A 16251-nucleotide genomic window follows, 5' to 3' on the forward strand; every position below is an offset into this window, starting at 1 on the left:
CACTCCTCTGAAGTAGGAAAGTAAATTTTATCTCCTCTTTATAGATGGGGAAATTGAGGCAGAGATTAAGTAATTTGCCCAAGGTTACAGAGTGTAAGTGGCAAAGCCAACATTTGTTCTCAGGGTCCCCGGCTCGCAGTACAATGATCAGTCCATTACAACATACTAACTGTGTTTGAGTCCACTTTAGGAGAAACCCAGAACTGGAATGCTGGCCTTGCCGGGTAAGTAAAGGAAGAACTAATTTAAGCTTTCTGGTGCAGGGGGTTTTGTTTTGTTCTGTGTTTTGTACAGCAGCTAGCGTGGTTGGCCTAGGGGCCTGAGGTGCTATTGCTATACAAATTATCATTATAGTAGGTTTCAGAGTAGCAGCCGTGTTAGTCTGTATCTGTAAAAAGAACAGGAGTACTTGTGGCACCTTAGAGACTAACTAACACATTTATTAGAGCATAAGCTTTCGTGGGCTGCAGCCCACTTCATCGGATGCATAGAATGGAACATATAGTAAGAAGATAGATATGTACAGACAGAGAAGGTGGAAGTTGCCATACCAACTGTAAGAGGCTAATTAATTAAGATGAGCTACTATCAGCAGGAGAAAAAAACTTTTGGAGTGATAATCAAGATGGCCCATTTAGACAGTTGACAAGAAGGTGTGCGGATACTTAACATGGGGAAATAGATTCAATAATAATACAGCTGACCAGTGAGTAACTATTTCATGGGAATGTGACCATTTGATTTCAGTACCACAGTTTCACACAGAATGCTAACATTTACAATGGTATAATTGACTCAGGTGTCTGAGCCAGCAATTACTGCTATATCTCTTTGCCTCTCTCTCTCTCTTTTTTTAAATAGAGAAAATGAAGCCTGAACACTTGCTTTGCCTGTTGCTGAGCTGCTTTCCGCTACCCGAAGCTGCCTGTAAACCCTTGAAACCAGACTGCACTCTTGTCAAATGTAGCCCATGCCCTGACCAACACACAGCGGTGACTTCGGCAAATACCTGCTGTGCTCCATGTGCCCCTGCATGTTCCTGTCCAGATTACCAGCAATTTGAATGCGCCATGCAAGGCTATAAGGATGGAAACGTCCCTGTGGGGAAATCTTTCCACATAGACTTTGCCACCCAACTCTGCACCTGTGTTTCTACAGGGAATATCTCCTGCACTTCAGTTTGTCCCACGGTTTCACCTACGTGCAAGGAGACCGGAAGCCCTCCTGATGGCTGTCCCCAGTGTGTATGTCCCATTGACAATGACAGAATCGTAATTGCTGGCAGCACCATCCCCAGGGTCAGTGAGATTTGTGTATGTCCCCCTGAAGGAGGCAAACTACTTTGCACCCCAACCACACCTCAGCCCACTACAGTCTAACAATGAATAGGCTCTGTTCTCCAAGTAAGCTAAGTATTGCAGGAGGGCCAAGCTTTTTGTTATTAGACTATAAGAGAACTTCTAAAATAACTTTGGGCACCCTTATGGAAAATCCTATAGAACGTACAAGAAAATTATTATTTTTTGCTATTGGTGTTTGAAACTGTCCTATAAAATGGAATAGTGACTTATAGTCTTGCTGTGGAATTGCATAGGGCTAAAAAAGAAAACAAAACTATACAAAGGCATGCCATTCTCTATTAAATCTTGAAACCAGCTCCAAACATTTATAGTAAGGTTATTATTTTCTGTTATGACCTATAGGCATTCTCTGTGATGGTGTCCAGGAAAGTTTGAGTGACTGCTGATAGATCATAAATGTGTAAAAAAAAAAAAAAGCAAGCAACTATTTATATATTTATAAGATGACTCTGTCTGTGTGTGTGTGTGTGTGTGTGTGTGTGTGTGTGTATGGACGGACAGACGGACGGATTGCAATGCTTTTCATTAAGACACATTCCAAGCCTGTTTTCAGTTGCTTAACTTTGCCAAACTTTAAGCATTTGGGTTAAAATTTTCTAGACCAGCTGTCAGCCTCAGGCCTCATATAATTTTTAATCTTCAGCATAAATGTTTCAGCCCAGTCTCAGAATGAGACGAGGGGCAAACGGTGTATTTTCCCATGTTAAAAATCGTCTTATGGTCTGAGAAGCTTGTACACCTCCATACTTTGGAGCATGGGGTTGCCATTTGGCAGAGGGATCACCCTGATGTAAGAGCTGTGCCTTTTGCCTTCTTCCATGAAAATCTGCCCCAATCTGGCCAAGTTATGAGCCTCTGACAATCTCAGTTTGCAGATGATAGTTAGATTCTTTGAAGATTTCGGTCTGTGCTGAGCACGCTTCAGCATGGTCTGCAGGTGCTCTCTGAAATTGCTGTTCCAAGGCTGTGGTTCTAGGGACCAGGACTGAGACTAGGGACAGTTTCCGATGAAGTGAGCTGTAGCTCTCGAAAGCTTATGCTCAAATAAATTGGTTAGTCTCTAAGGTGCCACAAGTCCTCCTTTCCTTGTACCATAGGGAAGCTGAACTAAGGGTCCATGGGTACCCTTCGTTCTGTCATTTCCCAGTGCTTGATGGTGCCACCTTATCATTCTTTGTGTTTTCTATATAAATTTCCCTTCGTTTGCCCTGTGCCCATGTACAGAAATAAAGTATCAGTTTCCATCCATTACTGTATACCTCCTGGCAACACAAATGACTGTTGGGTCTGCTGCAGCAAGCTTACTACAAGAAATGTCTCTCCAAATACGAGCACAGTTATCCTACGTCCACCTCTGCCCTGCTTCCAACTACAAGAAAAAGGTCACAGCATAATTTTATTTTATATATATAAACATGACCGTACGCCACCTTCAGCAGGGAATGAGCTGCAGGGAAATTTGTAATTGTTTCTTCTTTGAGTCCCAATAAAAGCAATTTTAATGTTCATTTTCAGAATACTTGTAAATCATTATTCATTAGCCCTTATTACTGGTGGACAGACAATTTTCTTTAGATAACACACAGGACTTAACCTGAACCTCTGGCTAAAGCACACCGAGGAGGTTCTAAAATGGTGTGTTCTTCTTTCCTCCCTAATCTTTTTCCATGTCCCTCTCCATTTCCACGTCTGATCCCAGCTGAAATCTTGACGTCATCTGCGAGGCTGCTGTTCTTACAGTGTTTCTGACCTAACCAGCCCCACGAGACAGCTAGTCAAACTCCATACTAGCAAGAATAGCTATTCATACAAGATTTCCAGGAAGATAGTTTCAGATATGCTTCAAACAAGCACCTGCCTATTACAATACATCAAAGTGAACCCTCAAGGTCTTTTGAGGTTCACCTATCCATGAAGGGAGTTGAGTAGACGAATGGGACAAGATGGAGTGGAGGGAGTGGGTGTTATTGCCAATTGTGTTACTGACTCAGTTGTTTGCAGTGTTGTTGGAGACTTGTTGGTCTGAGGACACCAGAGACCGGGTGGGTGACGTATTATCTTTTATTGGACCAACTTCTGTTGGTGAAAGAGACAAGCTTTCAAGCTACACCCTTGGGGATGTTATCCTTAGAGGTATCGACAAATTTTAGGTGCCCAACCCAAGACATGTTGGGCCTAATAGCTCCAGCTTCCATTACTTTCAGGTGGAGATGTATGTATTCAGCACCACTGTAAATCAGGACCCTTGTGCATCTCAAGCTCGTTACACCAAAAGTAGGGCATCTACTGTTGAACACAGAGGCCTTTCTCTCTCTGTGCCTCAGGTGTCCCATGTGGAAAAATGGGGATACTCACTTTTGGTGAAAATGAGGATATGATTGTGGGAATGCCAGAGTGCAAGGTGGACTTTGTATTTAACTCTGAAGGCAGTTGAGGCGAGTGGTTGTTTTTTTGTCGAGCCGTGAGTGCTATAGGCTAGGTCTAGTTCCTGTGAAACTGTTGTCACCTGTGGCCACATGCCTGCCCCAATTGGTCAACAATTTCATTGTCTCAGTGGAATGCAGGTGTAATCCAAGGTTCAGGTCACAAAAAGACTGTCTCCCTGAGATAACCAAGACTAAGAACAACCATAGCCTGTGTCTACACTTCAAAGTTAGGGCTACTTGCGTTGATCTATTTGTGCATATGGCTATACTCAAATTTTTCTCTGGCCAATGTAAGTGCCCTGTTATAGCAATGCAGTTACCCCCACCCCAAATGGTGTAGAACCATTGCCCACCTATGGAGGGGTGGGAGTGGTTTTGCTCGGTCTCAACTTTGATGGCATGGGTACAGCAAGAATTTAGATAGTCTAAGGACCTGCTGGTATTTTGGAGTCAGCGTCTCCCCTATTAACCAGTATGGGGGGTGTCTATCCCTACTGAGATTTACTCAGTCCCTGATAACCTCCCTCCCCCATCACCTAGAGTACCATGCTCACCCTCTTGTACAGTACAAGCAGAACCACTATTCTCCCACCCCACCCCCCTTGGAGTATGTTGACACTCAAATCTCTGTCTAGGGTTCCCTATTTACTCACATCACGCCCCCTCCTCCACTGAGGTACTGGAGGAGGCTAGACTTTAAGAGACATCAACATGGCAAGAGCACAGAGGCTTGTCACCACCTGTACCCTATGCCCTTCCCCCAGGGGCCTTGTTGGGATCCAGGGACATTCTATCATCAACAAGGTCGTCACAGCACCAGAGGGAGCAGAGAAGAGCGCATGTGTCTCTACCACCTCTCGCACCACCAATGCCAGAGGAGGAGACCTTCGAGGCATAGGTGCTGACTCTGTGGGTGCTCCAGCAGCAGGCAGTTTCCCCCCTTACTCCCAGCACCTCCCATCCATTGGCAGCCCTGCCGATCAACTCCTCCCCCTCCCTCCTAGTGCCCATCGCAATCAGCTGTTCCACGGTGCGCAGGAGGTGTTGGGGGGAGGAGCAGGGTGCACTTGGGGGAGAGGGGTGAAACTGGGAGGGAAGAGGCGGGACGGGGGTGGGAGCTTGGGGGAAAGGGGCAGGTGGGGGGCGGGGCTTGGGGGGTACAGGGGGTTGGGGCCCAGAGGAAGCCAGCGCCTGTGCTTTGAGGAGCAAGAATCAAGAGCAGACAAGGAGATGACCCCCTCTTACTAATACTTCCTCCTTATCGCTTGATGAAGTGGTGATGACTCCACTACCTTCCCTAGCAGCTGACTTCAAGCAGTTCCAGGAACTGATGAGTCCCTTGGAGGCGGTGCAGGAGTCTCACCAATCATGAGGATTGCCAGGCCAATTAATGATGCTCTTAAGGAACCTGTTAAGACCATTTGGCAAATCCCAGCTATTGCACTGCCTGCCTAAAAAGTATTATGGCCCTACCAGGGAATTGGAATGTCGATTTTTCTCTCCCAGTGCTTGATTGGCTGTTAGTGGGAGGCTGTCAATGACTGGGGCAGAGGGTGTCTGCTTAAAAGTGTTCATGGGAATAAGGGATGGGAGTTTTGAAACTTACCTTTCTCTTGAGACTGTGAATTCAATGGTGCATCTGTCTGTTTTTAATCAGCAGCTTCTAGCATGGCAGCCTTGAGAGGTGCTTCTTCCACATACCCAGAATGCCTGACCCTGCTGAGGAGGGGGACCCGTTCAGAAAGAGCCTGCAAGACCGTGCTGCAGCAGGACCACAAAACGGCTTAGTGGTTCAACATGGCAGACAGCATGGAGAAGGAATGCAAAGGCCCAGGCCAAGGAGCCGGAAGTGCACCAGGAATTAAGAAGTCTCCTCAGGCAGCCAATCCAAATGCTGCAGATGCTGGTTGACATACAGGTCTAAAAAAAATAAAAATAAAATAAAAAAAAATCATCCTTTGCAGTCCTCGAAGAACTCCGTTATCACTGTTTCCTGCATGCACCCACACACACATATGCCTCCCCCCACCCCACGCCCCCCAACACAGGGCATCACTGGCCTCATCCTTACCCCTAGTGCTCCACATCAGGAGCTAGCAAGGAAAACCACAGCTTTACGTACACATGCTGACCTCTGACAACCGCAGTTGGTGTATGTAGTCTGTTATGGTTACACATTTGTGCACTCAAATGGACAGAAGTGTTTATTCCTGTTCCAATTTTAAAGTGCCCACCTCTTTGATTTATGGTAAAAAGTTGTAGAACATTGCCTGGGTTGTTTCGCACATTGGTTTTGCCCACGCAATACATTTTTATTTTTGGAGAATAAAATTATCTTTAGTAGCCCATGCCACATATTGAAGAATGCACAGCTGTACTCAAGGCAAACAGTACGTATAAATATACAACAAGCACCACATAATTCATAACTTCAGGAAGACACCCTGTCATATTTATAAATGTACAGCCAGCACTACACACTTCTTAGCATTACCCAAAGCTGGAGGTCCAGAGAACATGACTGTGGCGGACCTTTAAAATGTTCTTCGAAAGCCACCCTCAGGCTCAGAGCTTGTAATAACCCTTGTGTCTGACTGTTCAAAGATACCAGACAACTGCTTCATCTCCACACGGGCATCAATTTTTCCCTTTGTGCTCAGAGATATTATGCAGTGCACAACAGGCTGCTATAACCCCGGGGATATTTTTCTCACTGAGAAGCCAAACATTCCTCCAGGCTACCAAAAGCACATTTAACCATCATTCTGCTCCTCTGGAGCTGGGAACTGAATCGTGCTTTGCTGCTGTCAAGGTGGCCAGTGAACAGCTTCATGAGCCAGGAAACAGGGCGTAGCCTGCGTCCTCCAGAAACACTATCAGCATTTCAATATTGCCAATGGTACTCTGCCGGTTGGGAAAGAAGGTTCGTGTTTATTGCTTTCTGAACAGTCTTGTGGTCATGTGAGTGTCATCTATCAGCCCATGCTGATCTCAGCAAAGCATCCATGGTGATCCTTCAGCGCTTACCTAACCATAGAAAAGTAGCCTTTTCTTTTGATGTACTCTGTGGCCCGGGGGCTGGTGCCAAATAGGCATATGCAGCATGCCCTCTATTGCCCCATTGCAGTTTGGGAACTCCATTGCTGCAAATCCATCCACTATGTCCTGCACATTGCCTAGAATCACAGTCCTGCGTGGCCCTGCACTCTTGCACGGCAGTGGCCCCTACTGTGGTTTTTGCAAGTCTAACATGATTGCTCATGGACTGGTAGGAATACATCCGATGAAGTGAGCTGTAGCTCACGAAAGCTGATGCTCAAATAAATTGGTTAGTCTCTAAGGTGCCACAAGTACTCCTTTTCTTTTTGCGAATACAGACTAACACGGCTGCTACTCTGAAACCAGTCTGGTGGTGTTGCAAGCTTCCGAACTGCAATCACTACTCACTTCTCCATTGTCAGTACAGCTCTCATTTTGGTGCCCCTGTGCTGGAGTAAGCTCAGCACACAGGTCCAGCAGTGTGACCTTGCGCATCCAGAAGTTATGCAGCCACTGCTCATTCCCCCCAAACCTACATTACAGTGAAATCGCACCAGTGCTCATTTCTAAGGGCCAGAATCAGCGTTCCATCGTCATCAGCTGCTCTCTGAAGGCCACCAACAACCTTGAATTGTTTTCGCTATGTCCCTTGGTGAACTGTCCTCAAAAAAACCATCATGTCCCCTGTTGTTGTGGGTCTGCAAATACAGGAGACTCATGGGGCCTGTATTTTTAACATCCATGAGATTAATGCAGAGCTCTGTGAACTCCATGCTTCTGTCAGGGATAGCAGACGCAAAAGAGTGCTGCACAGGTTTGTGGGATTTTTTAAAAAAAAGGGATGAAAGGTATGGGATATGGATGGCATTATGGAATGCAGAAAGTTGCATGCTGGGAACTTTACCCCTACTCCCAGGGATCTCTGGGAGGGTCATTTCTGTCTCACAACACCTGGTGAAAATTTCCCCAAAGGCTTTGTGCCAGAAAGTGGCATGTGGCACACTGGGATACCTACCCATGGTGCATTGCACTTTGCATTGACCCAAGCACTCCTGGTGAGTGCCCGCAGTACCGATGCAAGCAGCCAAGTGATATACAAACTTTGGCAGCTGTATGCCAACGTATCTTGCATTGACTAGTGTAGACATAGCATAATAATGCCTGACAAAAACTGATTCATTGAGGCAAAATTAAATTACAGCAATTGATGTGTTCATTTTAAAACACTCTTGCAGATATCCCTTATGTCTGTGGGGGGAAAAAAACATTAGAATTAGTGCCAGATTCTGAACTTTGTACATGGAATACCCATTAATGCCATGAGGCTGCCGGGGGCGTCATGTGTGCAAATCAAGGGCACTTTATGCCCTTTCTCGAGAAATGTAAATTGCTCAGGCATTTTGCTCTATTTTTTTCAGTTGGATGACCTGCATCTAATCTCTCTTTAACCAGCTGTTCTATTTTTGGAAGCTAGATGTGAGCTTTCTCTCTCCCAGCATGACAGTAATTTCCATCAGCAGGCCATTTGTTTAGCATTGATGGCTTTGAGACTGTGGGGCCTTCACAAACTATCAGAATGATGTTTGTTTAATACCCAAGGCATTGATTTTAAACTGGGTCTGAAGCAAAAGCATTTGTTTTGCTGCTCAGTGATTAAATATTGAATTTCAGTCCGTAAGAGCTAAACCCAGTTAAAGAGCTTGGGAGAATCTTGTTTGATTCCACAAGCAGCAGTGGCCAGAGACGAGGAAAGAAAAGGAACAAGGAACAGAAGAGTTGGAAGAACTTAACCAGGCAGAAATGAGAGCAAGCTGCCAGATATGGCTGTGCATTAATCTAAAGGGGGTGAGAGGGAAGAGAGAGACAGACAGTGGACTTGTCTATATTATAAATTGTAGTATTCAAACTCAATTGTGAAGAGTTAGCTGGCACACTGCTGACCACACCTGAGTGGCTAGTGCAGATCATGGCAAATCATTCTTATCATGGTGTAAGCTAATTTTGATCATCATCGCTGGCTGACATGATTTGCGTGGCTCTGACTGGTCTGTTGTGGATAGTATTATGTCAGCTAACTTCACTCTTCACAATGATGCAATCACCGGTGCCGTCTTTCCAAAGTACTGGGGGGTGCTTGACCCCAGGCCCTGCCCCCACTCCACCCCTTCTCCAAGGCCCTACCCCTGTCCCACCTCTTCCCACCCAGTTCCGCCTCCTCTCCTGAATGTGCTGCGTCCACCCTCCTCCCCCCCGAGCCTCCCGCACGCCACAAAACAGCTCATGGCGTGGGAAGGGGAGGCACTGATCGGTGGGGCCTGCAGTGGGGAGGAGGCACTGGGAAGGGAGGGGGATGTTCTGACAGGGGAGCTGCTGGCGGGTGCTCAGCACCCATTTTTTCCACGGAGTTGGCGCCTAGGAATGCAACACAGTTTTGAACCGTAGACAAGCTCGAATGCTTTAGGAAACCCTCCCTTTCGTTCCCACACACACTGAGATTACTGGGCAATAATGTTAGGTCCAATCCTGCAAAATGCAGAACATAACCTCAATTCTTGCTGAAGTCCCAGGGAGAAATACTCCAGGAGCAGGCCCTAAGTCAGATTTGCTGCATCTTGGGACCGGAGCTCCTACAGCCTCCAGTGACTTCAGTGTTCTTTAGTGACAATTTAAAAAAAATCAAAAAAGGAAGCCTTATCTGAGAAACAAAACTATTTTTGTCTTTAGATACCAGAGAGCAGCAAACATTTAGAGTAATACAGGAGAACCCAACAGTACAAATTTTCACAATATCAATAAGATGTTGTGAGCTTTCTTCGAGTTTGGACTTGGGAATGAAAAACAAGTTGTAGCTGGAAATTTTTGGAGCCTGCCATTTGATTTCGTTGAAAGTCCCAGGGAACCTTTTGGCCCTCTCCAGATTGTTCTAAACTGAGTTTCAGAGTTACATTAAGTGATAGTCCTGTCTGAATTGCAAAATTTGTATTTGGAATCTGATCTGACTCCAAACTTTCCTGGACCCAACCCCACTTCCAAAATGAAATGCAGGACAATAGGTCACATGGTAGGTCCTCTTGATGAAAATGAGCACCAGGGAATCCTTGTAAAGCCAGACAGGTCCAACACTTCTATTTTTAGAGTTTTGCCTTCACCAGGTTGGATTCACAGAAACATGCAATAAAACTGAAGGAGTGGAAATACAAAAGGAAGACAAACTTGGGCACACTGAAGTCAGCAATTTTTGCGCTGCTTAATCTAGACTTTTTTTTTTAAGCAATAAATACTGAGCAGTTCAAAAGTAAGAAAGAACCAAGCAAGTAACAATTAAAGAGGTTTGGAACCAATACCTCTTTCAACTTTCCAGTGGGTTTTCTGATGTTGACGGTATAGGCAGCTGATGTGATGTCTAATCCAGGAACTAGATTTGTAAGTTTTCCTCCATGAGCAAGGCAAAGAGACTTTGCTTATTATCAGTGTAGGCTGAGGTGTGAAGCTCCTATGTGCCTAGTGGTGTTCTGAGGAATGGGCTCCGCTCATGCAGAGCAGGCACTGGGAATGCACTCCCATCTCTATGAACATGAACAGTGTGCATCACCCCCTTCAAAATCCATACCTTCTTATCCAGGTGTTTGGATAAGCCTGGCCACTACTCAAGAGTTCTAAGGATTCTGGCTGAGGTAAAAATTAAGTGTGCAACAGTGCAAGCTCTTAACATTTACTAATTATACTGACATTTAACAATTGTAGTGGAGTTCTGAATTAAAAAGACACCTTTCTAGGCCTGGAGAAAATGTCCTTACACTTGCAGCTAGCCCCAGAAAAGGACTGAGGCTTTTGGAACTGCATTCCTCTTATATAACCTGTACTCCAAATTTTCAAGGTTGCAACAGTGTACTCATGAAGCCCCCATAAGCCTTGCTCTCAAGAAGGGTCCTGCACCGTAAGTTCATCCCAGTAGTGCAAATATGGAGAGGAAACATCGGAGAAGAATGTAGACATATCACTTGTGCTAAAGGGTGCTCTCCTTCACTCTCTAATTAAGAGCTTACTCTGCTCTTTGTAAACCACTGTGACACAGAGGCCCATTGTTGGTTTACTACTCTTGTCAGACCTGACATACTCACCACACCTAAAATACTGTTGTTATAATCGGTATCTAAAAGCTGTCATGTAAGGGATCATATACTGGTAATGTGCTGGTCTGAAAATCACTATGTGATGTATGTATGGTAAACCCACAAAGGATTTTATAGCTATGTGCTGCAAATGTGTTCTCACAATGTATTTTGGAAAACAACGCTTAAGAAAGCCATGCCTGTTCCAGACAAAGGAGTATGGTTCCACCTCCTTGAATGCGTCTCTAATGTAAGTTAGGCAGAGTGTGACCAAAGACAAAGAGAAGCACAAGGTAAACAAAGCCATCTGGACAGCAAGTGCAGAAAGATGAATACTTAACAGTCTTGACGTGGGGGCGGGGGGAAGGGGATGGATATTGCATCCTCAGGGAGGCCTCCTGCCTCTTGAATCACAGTCAATGAACTTTGGGAATACAGCATGGTGTCTACACCCCGGCAGGAGAGAGAAGCATGGTTTGGGCTTACTTTTCAAAGCATACATTGCAAAGGTTTAGTGGACTATAAAAGACAGGGGGTCTGAACATCATGTGATAAGCTAGTGAATCAAACTGATTATACAGAATATTACTGTATCAGAAGTGTACTGAATAAGGTCTTTTATGAATCACCAGTGTGTCACAGGCTTTAATACCATTGTGAAGTGTATGTATTGACACTATATGCGACATAATGGGTACTTACTGATATGCTTTGAAGTCCAACTAAATAGAGGGAAAAATAGGTTCTCCCCCAGAGAGGAGGGGAAGTAGCTATCTCCAGTGTAAATTAAGCATTATAGAAACAAAACAATGGAAGCCTCCATTTACATACGAATCAGCAGAGGGATGGGAAGTCAACAGAAAGGGACGAACAGCAGGGAGCCTTCCTGCCTCTTGTAACAGGGTCAATGAACGTTGGGAGATATAAGCAGAAACAGGGAGCCATTTTGGGGGATTTAATTGAGGGATTAAAGGGACCACAGCTCTTGAAAAAAATCACAGAATGTTGGATCCTTCAAGCAAGGGGGTTGAAGTCTCTGGGAACTGAGTTTCAGTGTGAAAACTGTTTAGGCAAAGATTGTAACTTGCTGAAATTAACTTCTAAGTCATAGAAGTGTATTTTCCTTTCGTTTGTAACCCTATCTTTATTCCTTATACTTGATCCTTAAACCTAGTAATTTTTGTTTAATAAACTTGTTTTACTTTTACTATAAAACAATTCAGTGCGCTGATTGAAAGGAAGGGTGTGTTAACCCCAGTTAAGCTAACAGGCTGCAGTGTACTGCCTCTTTCAAGGAGCAACAAACATAAAACTTCTGTGAGTGTTCAGAAAGAGGGCTAGAAACTGCATGGAGACGTCTCTGGGGAATTCAAGAGTTGGGATTCGGTTTTGTTACTGGTAAGACAAGGTTTGGATTGGCAGAGTCCTGAAGAGTTTCGTGGCAAGAAAGACAAGCTGGTGTGTCAGGGCTTTGTCACGCAGTATCAAAACTTTCACTTGCTGAGGTTGAGAAGGCTAACACAGTAACTCACAATTCTGGGAACCCCAGCAGATGGTCACAACCAATCACTAGACTAGAGCACAAAACAAAAACACTTCATCAGGTCTGATTCCATCCAGCAGATGACAACACAGGACACAGAAAACATTATAAGTACACACTGACCCAAGCTAAGGCAGCACTAACCAAAGTATCTGGGGGTCCATTCAAAACTTCAGCCAGGAGCCAATCAATAAGAATCTGTGGCTCCATAAAAATATCACAGGTGTTTGCAGAGTGCATCTCTCTGGCACAGGGAATAGAACTTGTAATTTCAGCTCAAGCACCTCCATCACTAGTTCTTTTGCATTTGAGCCGAAGGTAAAGGTCCCTTAGCTCACAGTAGCACTACGGTTCTTATCCTTCTTGTAGGTCAAACATTAGAGGAGGAAGCCACCCCCCAAACACAGATCTGATCCGTTCCAGAGAAAGAACTCTGGTACACATACAATCCATTATAATACCCAAACTTTTCAGGACCTCCTTTGTTAGCATTGAACACTTGAAGCAGCAGAACCATTACCACATTACAGGTCTTAATTACCTGCTGTGCAGGTATTTAAAATTATACAAATGGAACTAACATCCTGTGCATTATTTCAAGTTTGAATATATTACAATGAATATAGTTGTCTTTCTTGCTTGCAGACCATTTGAGGAAATCAGGATCAGTTTGCAAATATATTCATTATCTATAGGTGGATGCTGAATATTTTGTGCAAACAACTTTCAGTCAATGAGGTATATGAGAACTGTTCATTTTTGACTATTCACTATTTGTTGTGAGATTGGTCATGTATGTCACATGGTATTGTTTCTGCCCTTTGATTGTATAATAAACTTTTTAAATAGAAAGAACTGACAAATAGCAAACAATCTTGTTTTGTACAAATACCAATATTTGTATGAGCACAAGAAACAGCCACTCTCTTTCGATCTGTGTATATATTTCACTATATTAGAATGAATGAGTCAATTCATATTATTCCTTCTTAGATCAACTGCTTTAACATATGAAGGGAAAAAACTCTGTATAAGAAAAATAGACTTTGTGATAAAGCTTCATTTGAATTGTTGCCAGAATGTATTTAAAAGAGAGAGAAAAAAAAAAGACATATATCCCAAGCATGTGTATTTTAGTTCTAGTGGTGCTGTCCTGTATCGTTTATTGTTGTCTGTTTTTAGAATAGAGTATTGCTTGTATTTGTGTATATATCTACTTTGAGGCTCAGATTTTCAACAGTGATTGCACAAACACTTCTGTAGGTACTTGATTTGCATATGCACTAAGTTCATTTTGCAGCATATACAAGTATGTCTGTATGCAAGTCAGGATTTACATGTGATCATTAGTTTTCACATCTGCAAAAAACTGCACATGTATGTGTGCACACACACACACACACACCTCCGCCCTGAAAATATAGTGAAAATATTCAATGAAAACACGAAAACCTTTTTTCTGCTTTTAAAAATAAATTGATTTTATATAACAAATCAAATTTTGGCTTTTGCCTGAGCTCTGTGCGATAATTCTGCAAAGCATTCTCAGTTATTGTTTTCTGTAGCCATATATAGACTTGATGGGGTTTTCTTCACCAGATTGCAACAATATTAAGGTACGTCAAGTTTTGAACCTATACTACTTGTCACTCTCCTTTTAACATGAACCCCCCGAAATTCCTGTTACATAAAACTATGAAACATTAAAGTGAACTACGAAGGAGTGGAAACCTATTATGTGTTCTTTCAGCATATCAATGCACAAAGTCAAAGCTCCCTGCAAAAAGAGTTACTTACCAACAGTAAATGTTGTTCTTTGAAATGTGTTGTGCACATATACATTCCACTGCAGGTGTGTGTGTTCCCAATACACTCGAGTCAGCGACATTTGCCAGCAGGACCACAAGGTGGTGCATGTGCTCCTACTCTCCTGGTGCTCTCAGGCAAAGACATAAAAGAGGCGTGTCTGCGCCTCCCTCTCTCCTCCTTCGCACCGCTGTATGTAATGTAATGTCTGAAGTCGTGGGGAAGGTGGGAGGGTTATGGAACGTGTATGGGCACAGCACATCTCAAAAAAAGCAAGGTTTCCAGGCAGCTTATCTAGATTGGCTTCTCTCTCCAAAGGTCTGGCATCTCTGGACCATATTTTTCCATCTGAACACCTGGTAAGCCTCTACAGGAATATGCTTATAGCTGTGCCTGCTGTCAGTCTTTTCCAGATATTATATTCTCTGATGAAAGAATCCGAACCGGAGACGTGCTCTGCATCCACAACTTCTATTCAGGTGACACATCTGAAGATCAGAACTATAGCATTATAGTCATTGTGATTAAGACTTTCAAAGCTGACTCGGCAATTTAGCTGTAACACACCCACTGAAATTAATAGAAGTGATGCAGATAAATCCCCGTGTCATCTTTGAAAATCTTTTTTCCTCAATATTTGGAAGAAAACGTGCACAATGTTTTATGTCAAAAATGCTTAAGACAGATTCATATAAGTGTAAAAGGTCTCCAAGACACCATACCTGCTCCAGACCAGTGGCTGAACTGACATAGCAGAGATGTATTGACACGTTTACCCACACACAAATTAATAGAGGTTAAGGACTGCAAGACCAGCCAAGGTTTGTAACAGAATTGTATTCCACATTAGAAGTATATATATTTTATAAACATCAAAACAAAATGCAGCATCCCGTTGATTTTTTCCCTATGATTAAAGGCTGCTCATTTTCTTTTGCAGATTAAAGTACTATATGTAAGAAATACCCAATTTCACCAGGGACCATCAGTATAATCTTCACACTTTTCACATGAGTAGTAAAACCCATAAAGCAGAAAGACATTTGGATTGAGACAAAAATCTCCTCTCATCTCCATTGTGATGTTTTTATTTTAATACTAATGTCACACAAAACCTACTTCAAGCAACATTCAGTGTCTGCCAGAAACTAACCCAAACCAATATATTGAGAAAGAAGGCTGGAAATTATTCTAATCTCCTGTGTCTTGTGTGAAGGGCCCAGTTGAAGTCAAGGGAACAATAGGCCTGATCCAAAGTCCATTTAATTCAATAGGAAATTTTTCAGTGACTTCAGTAGGCTTTAGATCATGCCTCATTTGCATTAATAATCTTTTAAGAAGTAAAGTTCGGATCTGACCTATTGTCCCAGCTCTAGATTTTGCAGGGGTTTCCTAATAGTAGGTAATTTAACAGACGACAGGCCGGATCCTGCATGCCTTGCACACTTAAAACTCCCACTGACTTCAGTAGGATTTTGAGTATGCCAGGAATGCAGTACTGGGCACTTGCATTGTCCTGCAACACCCTCAGCACTATTAAATGGGGGATGGACCAAGCATTTGGCAGAGCTCTGACTTTATGGCTTGTGTCAGTTTAAGTTAGAGGGTTAATCTAACCTTTTTGTGGGTGTATGTGTTTCCTTTTATTAAGTGTAAGTTTTTAAAAAATTCCCACTTTATATTAAAAGGTGCATTTATAAACTGTTTACCGTAATAAGTGGTTAATCAATTGTTTTGGTATCAAGAAAAGAAATAAGTTGCTTAGAGCCATCTCTGTCACCTTCTAGTAAAGCCATTTGTAAGTTTTTTGGGAGAAGGATGAGGATGTATGTCCATGATCTGTGGCTGAAAGGCTTTTTTCAGATTTTTTTTTTTTTTTAAATGTGTAGTCTTCATCTGATGTACATTGTTACCTGCCCTTCATAAGGGAAGGCTGGTGGAGTTAATCGATTTGTAAATATGCT

The 16251-nt window shown here is 43.3% G+C and overlaps 1 protein-coding gene across 1 annotated transcript in view; it reads left to right on the top strand.

Moving 5' to 3' along the window:
- Positions 1 to 2878, top strand: part of LOC311531636 (cystathionine beta-synthase-like) — a 60571-nt gene extending 57693 nt beyond the window's left edge. The window contains exon 16 of the mRNA XM_084649174.1: positions 862 to 2878. The gene's annotated coding sequence lies outside the window, so the exon portion shown is untranslated. The remainder of the gene's footprint in view (positions 1 to 861) is intronic.
- The last annotated feature ends 13373 nt before the right edge of the window (positions 2879 to 16251 follow it).

The sequence above is a fragment of the Lepidochelys olivacea genome, assembly GCF_965140295.1.
Source record: "Lepidochelys olivacea isolate rLepOli2 genome assembly, chromosome: 1".
Classification (NCBI taxonomy): Eukaryota; Metazoa; Chordata; order Testudines; family Cheloniidae; genus Lepidochelys; species Lepidochelys olivacea.